Source organism: Triturus cristatus, chromosome 4_2 (genome assembly GCF_964204655.1).
Source record: "Triturus cristatus chromosome 4_2, aTriCri1.1, whole genome shotgun sequence".
Lineage (NCBI taxonomy): Eukaryota > Metazoa > Chordata > Amphibia > Caudata > Salamandridae > Triturus > Triturus cristatus.
In genome coordinates this window covers 206,092,454-206,109,974 of record NC_140586.1, presented here as the reverse complement: position 1 = coordinate 206,109,974, position 17,521 = coordinate 206,092,454, and the positions used below count along the sequence as shown (strand labels likewise).

At 48.0% G+C, this 17,521-nt stretch overlaps 1 protein-coding gene across 1 annotated transcript in view; it reads right to left on the bottom strand.

Moving 5' to 3' along the window:
- The window catches only part of EMP1 (epithelial membrane protein 1), a 46,770-nt gene that overhangs the window by 11,095 nt on the left and 18,154 nt on the right, over window positions 1-17,521 (bottom strand). The window lies entirely within an intron of this gene.

The following is a 17,521-nucleotide window of genomic DNA, read 5'->3' as shown; positions in this document are numbered from 1 at the left end:
GGCACAAAAGGAAAGTCCATGTTATGTATAGCTCCCCCATACTCCTCTGCCCCTGTGTAGGAGTTGTGAGCACAGACAAACCATTTCGGGGCCCACACATAACTTAAAATGATGGCTGGGTAAAGAATGAATAAGAAAATGAACTCTTAGCTGCTCCAGATATTTGTTGTACTGTAGTTCTATTTTTGGAGCTATGAAGCTAAGGAAAATGTATGCGTTTTAAAACTTGAAAATCGTAAATGTGGTGCTTTGTTTGCTGTGGTTTGGATTTTAAGATGTTTATCTTTGTATTTTTTGGTTTTATTGCTTCTATTAGGTTGAAATTTGTACTTGTTATGCATGCTTTTATGACCATTAATGTTGTCGAATAAAGATCATTGATTGAATAACTGATGTTTTTATCTCTGAGTGACATCATAGACAACTCAAACTTAATTCTCCATGTCTATTTGATGTCACTCAGCCCCCCACAGTGAAAAATATCCCTATTATCCCGCTATAATTTAATATATTACTGGGACAGTAATCATGCACTGTTGGTGTTACTGGGTCAGTAATCGTGCACTGTCGGTGTTACTGGGTCAGTAATCGTGCACTGTCGGTGTTACTGGGTCAGTAATCATGCACTAGTGGTGTTACTGGGTCAGTAATCATGCACTTTTGGTGTTACTGGGTCAGTAATCATGCACTATTGGTGTTACTGGGTCAGTAATCATGCACTTTTGGGGTTACTGGGTCAGTAATCATGCACTAATGGTGTTACTTGGGCTATAATCATGCACTGTCTGTGTTACTGGATCAGTAATCGTGCACTGTCAGTGCTACTGGGTCAGTAATTGTGCACTGTCGGTGTTACTGGGTCAGTAATCATGCACTAGTGGTGTTACTGGGTCAGTGATCATGCACTATTGGTGTTACTGGGTCAGTAATCATGCACTTTTGGTGTTACTTGGACTATAATCATGCACTGTCTGTGTTACTGGATCAGTAATCGTGCACTGTCAGTGCTACTGGGTCAGTAATCGTGCACTGTCGGTGTTACTGGGTCAGTAATAGTGCACTATTCATAGTGCACTGCTGGTGTTACTGGGTCAGTAATCATGCACTTTTGGTTTTACTCGGTCAGTAGTCATGCACATTTGGTGTTACTGGGTCAGTAATCGTGCACCATCAGTGTTACTGGGTCAGTAACCGTGCACTGTCAGTGTTACTGGGTCAGTAATCGTGCACTGTCGGTGTAACTGGGTCAGTAATCGTGCACTATTGGTGTTACTGGTCCAGTAATCCTGCACTATTGGTGTTACTGGGTCAGTAATCGTGCACTGTCAGTGCTACTGGGTCATTAATCTTGCACTATTGGTGTTACTGGGTCAGTAATCGTGCACTAACGGTGTTACTGGGTCAGTAATCCTGCACTATTGGTGTTACTGGTTCAGTAATCCTGCACTATCGGTGTTACTGGGTCAGTAATCGTGCACTGTCAGTGCTACTGGGTCATTAATCTTGCACTATCGTGTTACTGGGTCAGTAATCATGCACTATTGGTGTTACTGGGTCAGTAATCTTGCACTGTCAGTGTTACTGGGTCAGTAATCTTGCACTGTCGTGTTACTGGGTCAGTAATCATGCACTATTGGTGTTAACTGTGTCAGTAGTCATGCACTATCAATCTTACTGGATCAGAAATCGTGCACTATCGATGTTACTGGTTCAATAATTATGCACTGTCGGTGTTACTGGGTCAGTAATCTTGCACTATTGGTTTTACTAGGTCAGTAATCTTGCACTATTGGTGTTATTGGTTCAGTAATCATGCACTATTGGTGTTACTGGGTCAGTAATCCTGCACTATCAGTGTTACTGGGTTAGTAATCATCCACTATCAGTGTTACTGGGTCAGTAACTATGCACTATCAGTGTTACTATGTCAATAATCATGCACTGTCGTGTTACTGGGTCAGTAATCATGCACTATTGGTGTTAACTGTGTCGGTAGTCATGCACTATCAATGTTACTGGGTCAGAAATCGTGCACTATCGGTGTTATTGGGTCAGTAACCATGGCCCCTCAGAATGCTGTGATTCAAAAGCGATGTCCAGTTGGAACTGGAACACTAAACATGCACCACCAGTGTTACAGGGTCTGAAGTTGTGCCCCAACTGAGCATTATAAGATCAGTAATCGTATCCACCCACTGTTATTGGCTCAGTAAGCCTGTTTCCTTCGGGGTGTTGTGGGGCTATTAATCATGCCCCATGAGTGGTAAGACAGTAATTATGCCCTATTAGAGTAATATTACGTGGGTGCCACATCATAATTCCTATCAGGCCAGTATTCATTCCCCGTCCAAACCCTTTTTGGTCACTTACGTCCAATCACAGTGAGAGTATGTCAGTAATCTTGTCTCATCACTGTTTTTTGGATCAGTAATTATATATACCCCATCAGAGTATTTTTAGGTCAGTAATCATCCCCTATCAGAGCTTTTCGGGGTCAGTAATCATACCCTATCAGACCTTTTCGGGGTCAGTAATCCTCCCCTATCAGAGCTTTATGGGGTCAGTAATCGTCCCCTATCAGAGCTTTTCGGGGTCAGTAATCATCCCTTATCAGAGCTTTATGAGGTCAGTAATCATACCCTGTAAGAGCTTTTCGGGGTCAGTAATCATACCCTATCAGAGCTTTTCGGGGTCAGTAATCATACCCTATCAGAGCTTTATTGGGTCAGTAATCATACCCTATAAGAGCTTTATGGGGTCAGTAATCATACCCTATAAGAGCTTTTCGGGGTCAGTAATCATACCCTATCAAAGCTTTTCGGGGTCAGTAATCATACCCTATCAGAGCTTTTCGAGGTCAGTAATCATACCCTATCAGAGCTTTATGGGGTCAGTAATCCTACCCTATAAGAGCTTTATGGGGGCAGTAATCATACCCTATCAGAGCATTTCGGGGTCAGTAATCATACCCTATCAGAGCTTTTCGGGGTCAGTAATCATCCCCTATCAGAGCTTTTCGGGGTCAGTAATCATACCCTATAAGAGCTTTATGGGGTCAGTAATCATACCCTATAAGAGCTTTTCGGGGTCAGTAATCATACCCTATCAAAGCTTTTCGGGGTCAGTAATCATACCCTATCAGAGCTTTTCGAGGTCAGTAATCATACCCTATCAGAGCTTTATGGGGTCAGTAATCCTACCCTATAAGAGCTTTATGGGGGCAGTAATCATACCCTATCAGAGCATTTCGGGGTCAGTAATCATACCCTATCAGAGCTTTTCGGGGTCAGTAATCATCCCCTATTAGAGCTTTTCGGGGTCAGTAATCATACCCTATAAGAGCTTTATGGGGTCAGTAATCATACCCTATAAGAGCTTTTCGGGGTCAGTAATCATACCCTATCAAAGCTTTTCGGGGTCAGTAATCATACCCTATCAGAGCTTTTCGAGGTCAGTAATCATACCCTATCAGAGCTTTATGGGGTCAGTAATCGTCCCCTATCAAACCTTTTTGGGGTCAGTAATCATCCCCTATCAAACCTTTTTGGGGTCAGTAATCACATGTCATTACAGTGTTATGCAGACATTAATCATGTCCCATCAGAGCTTTATGCGGTCAGTAATCATGCCTGCAAAGTATCTCTAGATCAGTAATGATTCCCTATCAGGACATTTTTGGGTCAGTAAGAATATCCCATTAAAATCATTGAGGTCAGTAACCGTATCACGTCAGTGCTATTGGTTCAGCATGTATGCCCCATCAGCGTATTAATATGTCAGTAATCATACCCCAGCACTTTTATTAGATCAGTAATCATACCCCAGCACTATTATTGGTTCAGTAATCATGCCCCAGCACTATTATTGGTTCAGTAATCATGCCCCAGCACTATTATTGGTTCAGTAATCATGCCCCAGCACTATTATTGGTTCAGTAATCATACCCCATCAGAGTATTATTATGTCAGTAATCGTGCCCCAGCACATTTATTGGTTCAGTAATCATACCCCTTCGGTATTATTGGGTCAATAATTATGGCTCATCATAATATTGTTAGGTCAGTAATCATACCAGGTCAGTGTTATTATGTCTGTCAGTAATTATGGACAATAATAGAATGATACGGTCAAGTAATCATACCCCACCACTGAGCTTGGGTCAGTATCGTGCGCCATCAGAGTCTTGGGTCAGTGTCATGCCCCATCCGTGTAATTTGATCAGTAATTATGGCCCATCATTATTATGATTAAATTGATCTAGCATGCAAAAGCCTCAAAGGGCGTCCTGGTACTGGGGTTGGAAGAGAAAAAGCCGCGTTTTAAGTTTCTTCCTAACAGCTGAAAATTCTGACGTGGTTTTCATAGACATTTGAAGATTATTCCGGAGTTTGGCTGCCATGAAGGGGAAAGTGTGACCTCCGAGGCTTGTTTTTAGAAAGAGTGGACCTTCACCAAAAGGCTTATAGGCTTTGAATGCATCCTTCATATGTGCGGGTCCAGGATTGTAGATGGCCCAGTGAACAAAAGAAAGTTCTTTCAAACTATAGTGTTCAGTCACATGGAGCCAATGAATGGCTTTGAGGTGAAATGAGATGGGGACACTACCAGGTAGGGCTAGATGGATACTGGATGAGCAGCAGTCAGGAGGTCTCCATGGACACCTTGTTGGGACTGACAGCACGAGATCTATGAGACCGGGATATGAAACATTTATGTGAATTGTGATGTACCTTGATAAACACAACAGAGAAATTAACGTAGTCTTCTGACTGAATCGTGACATTGAGCTCTGATGATGTCCGTAGGGACGAAACTCGTTGTCTGGGCTGCGTTGTCTGCTTTTGATAAAAAGCATTGATTGAATAAAAATGTTGGATTAATTAAGAAACACAAGACTCCCAAGTGATTATTTTTTTAATGGACTGATGATAATTAAAGAATGAACAGTATTATTCTTGGAATTTTGGCAAGATAAATCAAGGATGGACTTTTACATGCTCCTTTTTTCTAAAATTGGATAGGACTAGGCCTAGCCTTGCTGCTGAGGTTTGCACAATCTGTAAGTGATGCATAAGAAATCCGGAAACCCAAAGTAGGCAGCTTTGCCATAGTCCAGGCGGGTTGTAATGAGCCTGGACTATGGTTCTGCGCACTTTCAGTGGAAGTAGTGGAAACATTTTTCTGAGCATTTTCTAGTAGATTAAAACAAGTACCAGAAACCTCAGAGATACGTTTAGAGGAGGATACATTCTGATCAAAGAGAAGCCCCGTATTCTTGGTCAAAAGTGTTGGGCTAACTCTACAAGCCACCATAGGGATAGCCAGATGCCTGCCAGAAGGAAGAAAGGATTTCAGACTTATCACCATTTAATTTTAAGATGCTGTCGCTCACCCACTGGATACCCTGGCGTTCTCTTTGCTCCAAGCTGTTTACATGGTCTGTCTATACCTGAAGCTCTGAGTGGCCTAAGCCTTTCAGTCTGTGTGCCCCAAGCTCCTCTCGCTGTCTGTGCACGTGCTTCAAGCTCCCCACAGCCTGTCCATTTGCCATAAGCTCCTTACACTGCCTGTCCATATGTATGTACTGAGCTTCTAAAACCACATGCTTGTGCCCCAAGATCCCCACCCTGTCCATGTGCACATGAATACATCACTGTCTATCTGTGTGTAAGAATGTATGACGGTATTCCGCATGTGCTTAGGACGTGAGTCTGTAATGATATTAATTATTGAATGTGTTTAATCATTGTAATTCGAAACTGTTTTTTGTGGTGTGAAGGTATTTTATACAACCGGCATGTAAAATAAAATTCAACAGACAAGTCCTTCTCTTATCACAAAATGTTGGGTCTCTGGTAGTTTCTTGGTGCTGTCGCCATTGCGGCTCGCTAATTCCTGCTCATAAGGAGGAACTAGTGACCCTTACGGTACATAATTCGGAAAGATTGTTTAGAGCATACTGTGCTCCCCAAGATTCCACCTCTAGCACCCATGAGAGGAAAGTTGAACAGCAACTCCTAAATTCTTAGGTGATGCAAGGGTTGACATCTGTAGTCAATCTATAAATGGCTCCAATGGCCGACGAGCCCCTTAAATGTAAAACAAAGCCGAATCTGTGCGTGATCCGGGCAGAGGATAGAAGCCTTTGTTAAGATGGGTTAAGTTGACTGCTGGATGACGGTATTGGCTTTTCTGGTACTTTTACCTTGTCTAATATTTTGTCTCCGATTAGTCGGTTGGCCAGCTGCCGGTAGTTTTTCCCTTGGTGGGGTTCAAGCTCATGGACACATTGTTGATCTTAGATAGCTTTGAATACCCCTACCCCATCTCCCCGTGCCTTCACAGCGCTGGCAATAGAACAAATGCATCTTTAGCACGCATTCATCAGCACGCAAGTTGTTACAACAACTTGCTGTAGGGTGGCGCATTGGTGGAACGGTGTTGGATTTAAAGTTCAGGACCTTGTCTACTGTTGCGCAGACTGGAGTTGGAATAGTAAATGAAACTATTCCAAAATCTAGCCTTGCGCCCCCCTAAGGCAAGTCATTATACTGACTTGCGTGCAGGGCCGGACTGGCAGTAGGGGCACCGGGCGTTTCCCCGGTAGGCCGCCAGGGTGGGGGCCGTTTTTGTTACCGGGGGTCGAGAAAATCAGCCCCCTGTAACAAAATCGGCCGAAGCCGTTCCTAGCAAACCGCTCAGCTGCACCCCCCTCACCCCCAGGGGGGCCCGGCCGAGCAGCTTGCCAGGGCCGGTTTCGGTTCCCAGTCCGGTCCTGCTTGCGTGCTGAACGGATGCTTACCAAAGACGCGTTCGTTCTAATGACGGTGTTCGGAAGGCATGCAGCCTAAACGCATGCGGAATACCGTTTTATATTCTTAATCCGCCACGAGACCCTCCCTACCCTTTAGTTCATTCTTTCGGGGTTTTTTCTTTCCTGTGTTCTCCCTTTTTTCACTGTTTTCCATCTTTCTGTTTGTACTTCTTTCCCCTTTTGAGGTTTCTCTCTCTCTCTGGCTGTGGGTCAAAGTCTGTTGAGGAAAGATAAGTGACCCCCAAAAATGATGCTGGTGGGTCCCTCCTGCAACCACCGGGTCAAATTAAGTACATGCGGTTGGGTATGCTGATGTTTAAATCATAATGCATTAGCTAACATGAAAACCAGAATACTCATCCGTGGTCAGTGCATTGAAACCATTTGCTCCATGTAGCTAAAAGTATTTATTCATTGTCATCCATTCTTGAAGTAATTTATCCACCCTCTCCTCACCCATCCAACTATTCATTAATTCTCTGAGCCATGCAGCGATGTCTCCAATCTTCATGATTCGACATAGCTCTATAATAAATAAAAAAGTGTTGTAAAATGCACCATTTGTCCCTACGTGCAGTATGAGGGCTGGTCTGACCCGGGAGGCTCGGTGTCGCCTCTCACGGAATTGTGTGAGCCGCTGCAGTTTATCCCCCCCACCTATGCTTACTCGAGTTGCCTTATTTCCCGAAAGTGGGAGTCCACCTCGAAAACGGGGGACGGGGGATCCGGGCTTTAGACGGTCACGCTGCAGACCCCACCGCGCAGCCCGCGGCGCTGCCTCCCACCAATCAGCCCGTCACATTTGCCTCTTTGGCACCGCACAAGGCTCCTTAGTTAGTCTGTGCACCCTGCACCCCTGCCAAAGCCTGGAAGCCGCACCCTGGTGGCAGCAGCCAACAGGGCGGGGGAGGCAGCTCCCAGCACAGCCACTCATACTTGTAGTTTTTTTTCTTGCACATTTCCTCTCTTTTATTGGCTTCAAAAATGACGTCGCGTCCTATAAAAACAGTAAGGCACCCATAAACAAATAATGAAGAAAAAAGGTGGTGCTACCAAGGCGACGGCACGACCTGGTTGATGGTGGCGACGGTCTCATTCCGTGAGGGCTTCACAGAGTGCCCAAGGTTGCCCCTCGGTGTATGTACATGAGTACATGCTCAGGGTATGGGGCAGACGGAGAAAGACGCTCAGAGTCGAAGCCCTTCCAATACCAGGTCTCTCTGCTGCGACTGGCACTTGAATTACTACTAGACAGAAGAGCCCACAGCCTGTCTGCACTCGCGCCATATTTTCGGATTAACATATGATAGGGGAATTATTTCCATTTCCTTTCATTGTATTTAGCTCACGTGGATATCCTGGCGTCACCCTGGCAATAATTTTCCGTGGGAGTTATTTAAACTAGTTGGGATATTCTGGATGCACTCAAATCTGCACAGCACGGACATTAACCCAGTGTGCTCTTTTTTGTTTGCTGTTTACAACCGTTCTTATTGCCTGAGTGGGGCTCAGCCCTCGCGGATACCTTCAGGAGGCCCCCGCTCTCCTGGCATCGCCCCCGTTCTCCTGGCATCACTCCCGCCCAACCCCCCCCCCCCCCCTGTTTCGGTTTGGGATTGCTGGTCCGGAAGGGGCCTTCTCCCAGGGAGGGGTGTGTTACTATGTTACTTACTGTCTGTCAGCCCCAGTGCTTGCGAAATCCGCGCCATTATGCCGCGGGTGTGGGCTTGTTTTCTCAAGTGCCCTAAAAGCGGAGCTGGCCGCGCTTCAATTTCCAAGTGTCGTTCTTGGGCAGGAGTTTGGCGACAAGGGGCGCCTAGATTTTCATCACACTTCCTAGCTCCCGGCCCACCAACTGTCTGGAATGCCGCTGCCCGCGTCCCAAGCAGTGGGACATCAGCAGGGCAGCACTCTAGTGGCCGCCCGTCGGAGCCTTCCCCCTTGCTGCCTCGCGCGCGAGGCTACGCCCACTAGGGTTTTGACCCCCAATAGTGTGGAGCTGGAGGCGGGCCGTTGGGGGCGGGGGGGGCGCGGCTTGCCCCCCTCTACTTAGGAGGCCCCCTCGCCCAGTTCCTCCTCTGTTCCATGCGCGCCGCTCCAGCCTGGACACGCGTGCCCGTCTCGCTGTTTGGTCGCGCCGGGACCGTCCCTTGTTTCGCCCGTTTGGTTGTGGTGAGTTTTGTGTTCGCAGGCTGCGTGCCTGCAACTGCGGGACAAATTGTCTGGGCCCCCGGCTGATGTCCGTTGGGAGTGGGGTAACGGAGGTGACTCGCGCCCTCGTTGGGGCTTTGGACCGATGCGGTCACAGGGGTCTCACGGGCAGGCATTGGCAGGAGGGTTATGTTGGTGGCCGGCCTCGTCGGTTTTCGAGGTGAGTGCATGGGGGATGCTGCATGCTGCGAGTGAGCGCCCCCCACACTCATAGGCGGTAGTCGGGGTCCTGTGCGGCGGGGCATGACGCTCGAGGGCCACGCTCAATTTAGCCTGATTGACAAAGGAAGGCTATATGGGGACCGCGCGGCGGAGGCTTCTGCACGTGCGGATTAGAAGAGAGCTCTCTCCAGCTCCCGCTCCCGGTACTGGGGCGCGACTGTCATTAGTGCAGCAGGTGCAGTGGCACCGGGTTAGGTGCGTGAGAGGCCTAGTTCACCTTAATTTGTGGCTGCTTTTTCTAGCGTGCGACTATTTTTTATATTCGAGGCCCGATTTTGCCGGTTGAGCGTTGGTAGCGGATCCGGGGTGGTGTTGTTGGACAGTGAGTCCGGTGGTGTCGCTGTTGTGGCCCCCTGCCTGTCTGTTGGGTTGCTCACGGCGGCCCGTTCTGCTCACCTACCTTGGTAGTACGAGGGGTGGGGGGAGCTTTGCGTGTGCTCCTTGGCTGGCCCGGTTGCACTGCGGGGGGTTGGTGGGCACAGCATGGAGAGCCCTTCCCTCGGGTGTATGTGCTGGTGTGGGCACTCCCGTGGATTATTGCTCGAGGGGGGCATGGTTTGGCTGCATCAGGGCGCGGACCGATGCGGGACAGGCGCACCAGGCCCATGAGAGGTGCGATATCCGTGGTAGCATATTCAACGGAGTGCCTTGGGAGGCGTGAAATTAATAACCAAGCATTTCTTCTCTGCTACTCAGGAGTTAATTTCGCGATGTCTTCACCCCCATTTCACTGTGTCAACGGTGGTACATATATAATATCCCCAACAAAGCCGTTCGTGTTCTCCATCTCCACACAACCCGTTGTTTACCGTTAAGTCGTGTAGCGTTTCTCAAGTTTACCAGGCAGGACATTTCAGACAGACACAAATGTCGTAACATCCTTTGCTTAAATGATGCGTTTGTTTCCTTGTTAATGAGATATACATCTTTACAGATTGGCCACTTAAATATGAGTTATCCATCATAGTTAAAGTCAACAAGCGACTATTTGCCATAAGCAGTTGGGCTCTCAAATTCTGGGCTTTTAATGTAATCTACTGAATAAGCCATAGGGGGCATTGCAGGAATGGAAGGCCAAGTGAGTTTGTAAGCACCCAGAAACTAACGTTTATGGGGATATATATATATATATATACATAGCGGCGGGGTGATGCGCTTGGTGTGGTTGCGTGGCAGAGAGGGCCCTGTGCGGTGGGCCATCGCGCCGAGTGCGTGCTTCTTGGGGGCGCCGGGTTTGGAGCGATATCTGGGAGAAAAACCTGCAGTAGAGGGGGTCCTTGTGTTTAGTGTGTGGCAACATTTTGGGTAGTCCTCAAACGGGCTCGGATGTAGAGCCTGCTCGGTGCATAAAAGGGCCGTCCACCATATGGGTTTTAAGTGCAGTTTCGGTGGGGTTTTCAGGTTACATTGCCACAGTTTAACGGCAGCCACAGCGTTGCAGGGTATGGGTCTTCTGGCGATCGATGCTCTAGTGGTTAAGGTTTCGTTATTGTCGTCGGTGCACTCTGGGGTCCGCGGCCGGTTTCAGGCACGGCCTGCTGGTGTGGCTTATGAGGGGGTGGCGGTAGCGGAGCGAGAGAGTTATTGGGCGGCATTGTGGTGCCCCTCCTCCCTAACATTCTCACGGGTTCCCCGCGGCTCGTCGCCGGACAGTGGTGGCTCAAGATTTCCGAGCGGCGCTAATGTGCAGTCCAACACGACTCTTGTAAAGGATGGCCGAGTGTGCGTTGGCACCGGGGCTCCTGCTCCGGCCCGCGCAGGCCTGAGGTTGCGGGTGCTGGTCTGCAGACCCGTGGGGGATCTGTTGTGGCGGTGAGCGTCGCGGGGCTCGGGACAGTTCTAACAATGTGTCACGCGTAGTCTAAGATTTGCCGGTAGCGTGCGCCGTGTGCCTCCCCCTCCCCCTCCCCCGTTCACGGTTGGCGTTCCTATAGTCCGGATGTTAAATAGCGCTTGTTTCAGAATTTGGCAGCAGTGACCAATATTTGTTTCGTACATTTCAATGGATGTTTCTTTCTTGAACCTTCTGCGTGCCCCTTAGATGTGTGCCATCTTCCTACTCCTGGACTGAACTTTCTTTAGGAGAGTCCTTCCATTGGACTGTTACCCTTGCACTGCGGTCCCCCTCTACAGAGAAGTTTTCTTTCACATCCGGTGTTCCGTGCATAGGCATAATGGCCACCGGAGGGCATCGCATTTCCTTGTAAAAGCCTAGTCCAAGAGACCAGAAACACCTTCCCGTTTAGCAGTCAACAGGTGGGCAGAAAGACAACTTGCAGCAAAAGCCTAACACCCCGACCCCGTACATAAGTTATTGAGCAACAGGGGAGTTTACTGCCAGGGGGGTTCCCTTCTTCACAGCCATTGCCCCCGCCGTTTTTGGATAGAAAACATATTTTAGTATGTCATGCACTGGATTGATTAGTCCGACTGAGGGTGATGGTGCTTGCACAAAATAAATCCATGCTTAATTATTTCCTGCAGGTCATCTGCCAACTAAAACGTGTTAAAAGTGTCGACTTGTGCCCATGTTTTTTCCTCAAATGAATACTATACGATCGTACTCAAACACTGCACTCATCCTGTGAGAGACAATATCTGCCTGTAAACCAAATAATTTACTTTTGTGTGAAAGTATCATTTCTATTCAATTCAAATACATTTCATTGATTTAGACCTCTTCTGAGATCAACAATTTGAGAGGTCTTTTGACTTCAGTGTAGTTAGTTCAGAGTGTTAAGAGGCCTGCTGCAAAGAACGTTTGCCAAGTAGATAGCAGAGTGCAGTGCGTATGATGCAAATGGGCCAGCAGGTTACTGTGTTCAAAAGAGGCATCCTTTTGTGACTTGCAATGTAGACCTTAAAGCCCTAATAGTCAACAGCGAATTCAGTGCATCGGAGAGTGTGATTATGAAGACTTGGTCACGGTAGAGGGGGACAGTGAGAGAATCTGGGGTGGAGGCGGCAACGAACGTTGTTACACAGGGCGCTTTCGCCAGGTCGGCCTCACCGCGTGAGTCCTACAACACTTGAGTCATTCCACCCACAACAAGCAAGTGTGTTGATGCTGTTATGTTGTAACCATGTGGGGCGAATGATTGTTGGGGGCAATTATATTCCTCCTCGCCTATGAGTGTAAGTGCAAATGCGGCGATATGTCAAGCGCCCCTAGGCCTTCGGGCCCGTGGCGCACTGGTTTCCTGTGCATTGTTTACTTATCCGCAGATTGGGGATCAGCCAAGAATTGGGCTTGTTGGAGGTAGTGCCCCCCCTTTTTGTAGTAGATATAGGGACGCAATGGCTGCGATGAATATGTAATGTACCTGGGCTCATGCGTAGCGTTTCAATGCCTTGGCATCTACATACACGTTACATTTGTAGAATAGATAGGTAATTCACAATGTGCGTTAGATTAATGCTAGTGAGGGCGGAGCTATCAGGTTGTCCACGGGGCTGAATGCCATAGTCAGTGCCTGAGCAAGCTGGGTAGCCCTGCAGATTAGTTTTTTCCCAGAGGCCACCATCACTATTCACACTATTGTCCCCATGCTTTCCTTTGGTTCCTGGCTTCATGTTGAAAATGCATGGCTTTATATTTCTAATGTACTCTTTTGCGGACCACTCGCAATTTGACTAGGGAAGTAGGCCCATGCTGATTGTGATTAAGTTATTCACATGTGGTCAAAGATTGGTAAAGGTTGGATTTGAAATACACGGTTGTTGGATAGGCACCAGGGCCAGATGACATTCCAGTGCATTGTGTCCTGGGAACCAAGGATGGGGTCCAATTTTGTAAGCACTGGGAGCGGTAAATATTTGGTGTCACTCATGAGATGCACTGTGTTGGGGTGAATGATATCTGAGAGTTTTACTCCTGCGAAAAGGACATTGCCAAATAGGCAAGCCATTGGCACATCAAGGGGTCATGGTGCAAAATCTAGAAAGTCAATTTGTTAGGTAATCCACCAATACTGCTCTAACTTATACATTCAACGATGTTAATGTGTTGACGTGAAATGTTCACCTTGGCCACGTCACGACCCACAAGAATAAAACTACATGTGGCTTCCCCAGGGATCCTCTACAGGGACACTCTTTGGTGGAACAAGGTTTAGCGCACCAGGTCACTTATATTGGAACTCCCCACCTCCAGAGATTAGGTCCCGCACAGACCTCATGACTTCCCGCAAAGTCTTCAAAACATGGCTAGTTAGACAGGTACATGAGTAACATACCACCCTAACCGGTTTCAGAGTAGCGCCAGGGAACCAATTTGGTACGGTGCCCATCAAATTTGGTATAACATAACAAATGTTGGATTGGTTTTCATAATCTTTTAGGAGCAGAACATAATGTGTTTGTTGCACAAACTGAGAGATTCGAAAACAGAGCTGTGTAACCGCACAGGATGTTTCACAAGGTGACAGCAAGCCGTACTGTTGGAATAAACAAATAACGAAAAAAGAATTTACATTATTTGGAAATTAATTGTATAGAAGTCAACAAGTTTAACGATATGTTGGACGGATAGTTATGGTTAAAGGTGAGAGGGTTACATCGTTTAACAAAAGCAATTCTAAATTGCAGTGCAAGTTGTAGCAGTCGATAACATCAAATAACAACATTATATAACGATCAGTACACAAACGGTAGAATTTTCAGTGCCTCTTAAAAAACTTTGCACATATGTTCCCGATTGTTGTGGTTAGCATTAGGTTTTGAATTGGGAAAGGAGGTGCCGAGCCAATTCACGTATTGAAACTGATTATTGCTACAAATATTGGTTCAAATTATGAAAAAAAAAAAAAAAAAAGTGAGACAGCCAAGTTAAGTTTCAGAGCAAGGCCACATTTGATGGGGCAATTCCAGGCGGAAAGCATTAAGCCAGACAGCCCTGGGAATTAGGCAGGCGTACGTTTAGCTAAGATTCTGTTCAAACTGAGGGAGAGCATATCGACCACGAAATAAATGTGGAACCAGAAAAAGCTTTACAAAGCAATACTGTAGATTTCCGGTAGAATGCAGTATGGATAGGCTTCAGGGTTAAGGCCATGACCTTTCTGGAAGGGGCATTCTTCTTCGACCTGTGTCGAACTGGGAAAGGAAGTAAGGAGGGCTGGATAACTCTTTATTCTACCTGCGTTAGGGTTTTCAGTGTCGTGAACTACTAAATCTCACTGAACTGGAGGTGTGGCCGGGTTTCTACACGAGCAGAAGTTTGGGAGTGCAAGCCTCCACCTAGGGGGTGGCTGGCTGAATCTGATGAACTACTTCAAACGGTTCACAGCACTGCACGTGGGAGAGTGTCAATGACCTGTGCATACGTCAACCAGACTCCCGTGAATGGCATGCCCTCAGCTACATGGTAATGATTGAGAGAGCAGAGAGCGACCATACCTCTTGAATTTTGCACTTAAACTTTCTAGTAATGGAAAGGGCTTAACACCTTCTGAAATGAGCATGACCAGAGATGTGCTGCTCTCCACAGTCATTTGACAGGTTAATGGGCAAGGCTAGCGGAAAAGCCAGATGTATTGTCGTCATTTAAGGCGGACGTGACCCAGGTATTGGCAAGATAGAGACACTGCCAACTATGAAGATATGAACGAAATCATCACTGTGGCTCACAACTTATTATTTGATAAAACAAGACGTTTCATTTTCAAGCCACGATGTCGGTGCAATGAATTACCTATAGCACAGCAACACCGGTATAACAAGGACTGTAGGCAAACCTATTAACTCCTTTCAGCAGCAATAGAATCCAAAAGCTAGCTTCTATTCAACAAGCAAGGAATTGGTCACGCTGTCCCTGTGGAGAGTAAGAAAAGATTGGGATAACAGCGGGACTAGCATAAGACTCGATCGTCAAATTTAATGTAACTTAATTTGCAAGTAGAAAGGCTATAACGAGGAGATGTTGCTAAGATATGGGTCAGTTTGTAGTAAACAGTAGGATAATAAGATGTGAAAGGAAGAAAATTGAGATACCTGTGATGTCAGCTTGTGTTTATATACGTAGGTAAAGTGGTTAACTCACACGTTACCTTCACCCTGCTTATTGTGCTGTAGCTGTTGGGAACACAATGCCAGGCCAGGAAGGCACCTAATTTGGCCAATTGAAAAATCTTAATAGGATTGCAGGTCCATAAGCGCCTATTTCACCAATGCCTTGTTACCCATGCCATATTTTCCTGCCTGAGAAACAGATTTAGGTGTTGCTCTTCTCGCTCAGCCTCTCCTTGGAGCCAGGGAGGTGGGAAACGTTCACAAATTTAGTCCTCGAGCTGAGAGATGTATTCTTCGGCAGCTCAGTCAGTCACATTGGCTTTATCCGGAGTCATGATAAAAGCCGTCCATTTAGCAGTTCGTTAAAATGTTTTGTCCTGCTGAGAAATCATGCACCCCTCGCAGCAGCAGCAATTCAGGAACCATGACGCTATCTATACATCACCTTTGTAGACAAGGTGGAAAGTAAAACCTTCTTCGTGCTAGGATGTGAAGGGAATCGATGGACTGACGAATTCAGCTATGGTTCAGTTCTGGCTCCTCATGTAGGTGCTAGATCTTCCCATAATTACGTTAGGAAGATCTGCAGCGGCATCGCTAAGAAAGTTAGGAACACCAGTAACGTCTAAGCTGTACGGCAGTGGGGCCCAAAGACATCCTTTGGTAGTCTGCCCTGGGCTCCGGAGTAATGTTGCAAATTAATGCCGTCACTTACTGGTTGCAGAACAGGACCCATAATTTAGCCCACTAAAAGCTGGCTTGCAGGGTGGGCACCTATAACAGCGAAGGGAGGAAGGGGGGCTCTGGCAGCGACGGTAGCCTCCCCAGAGCTGTGGCGGAGTTACAGGGCGATCTGGATGCAGACGGGTACAGTAAGGGTACCTCTGCGACAGGCGGTACAGTAAGGGTACCCCTGTCCGGCACAGTAAGGGTGCCCGAGCCAAGGTCCAGGAGCCGAAGGGGGTTCTGGGAAGACCGCGACGGCGCCCCGTTAGTCCTTCGGGCGGTTGGGGGGCCTGACCAACCGGGGGTGTGCCACAACACGCTCCGCCCCTGTCGGAAGGGGCGGGAGTAGGAGACAGATCACGTGACCCAGTGGATGATCTGTAAATAATTATGTGCCACACTGCCGGGCATCGACCCACCGTGTGTGCTGGCTCACCAGGCGGGCGGAGCAGCAAGGGGCTGCCTGCCCTGGATCGCCCGTAAGATAACCCAATTTTATTATCATACTGTGTTGTATGAAATAAACCTGCAGCAGTTCTTCACCCACAAATAAAGTGTCAGTGTAATCATTGGGTGACGTCTGTGTATGCGTGTTGACTGAAGCGGATGACGGTGTGGTCACTATGCCGCTGCCCGCGTCCCAAGCAGTGGGACATCAGCAGGGCAGCACTCTAGTGGCCGCCTGTCGGAGCCTTCCCCCTTGCTGCCTCGCGCGCGAGGCTACGCCCACTAGGGTTATGACCCCCAATAGTGTGGAGCTGGAGGCGGGCCGTTGGGGGCGGGGGGGGGGCGCGGCTTGCCCCCCTCTACTTAGGAGGCCCCCTCGCCCAGTTCCTCCTCTGTTCCATGCGCGCCGCTCCAGCCTGGACACGCGTTATCCCACCCTTTCCACTTACCCCACGTGTCAGGCACAGCGCGTTATTGGAATGTTTTAATGTTTTCTTTTTGCGTTGCAGGCGGAGTTACAGGGCGATCTGGATGCAGACGGGTACAGTAAGGGTACCTCTGCGACAGGCGGTACAGTAAGGGTACCCCTGTCCGGCACAGTAAGGGTGCCCGAGCCAAGGTCCAGGAGCCGAAGGGGGTTCTGGGAAGACCGCGACGGCGCCCCGTTAGTCCTTCGGGCGGTTGGGGGGCCTGACCAACCGGGGGTGTGCCACAACACGCTCCGCCCCTGTCGGAAGGGGCGGGAGTAGGAGACAGATCACGTGACCCAGTGGATGATCTGTAAATAATTATGTGCCACACTGCCGGGCATCGACCCACCGTGTGTGCTGGCTCACCAGGCGGGCGGAGCAGCAAGGGGCTGCCTGCCCTGGATCGCCCGTAAGATAACCCAATTTTATTATCATACTGTGTTGTATGAAATAAACCTGCAGCAGTTCTTCACCCACAAATAAAGTGTCAGTGTAATCATTGGGTGACGTCTGTGTATGCGTGTTGACTGAAGCGGATGACGGTGTGGTCACTAAGCGCCTCCCGCAAATAGCAGAGGGGCGTCATTAGTCGTGCTACGGAACGGAAGTGAGGCCAGAGAGG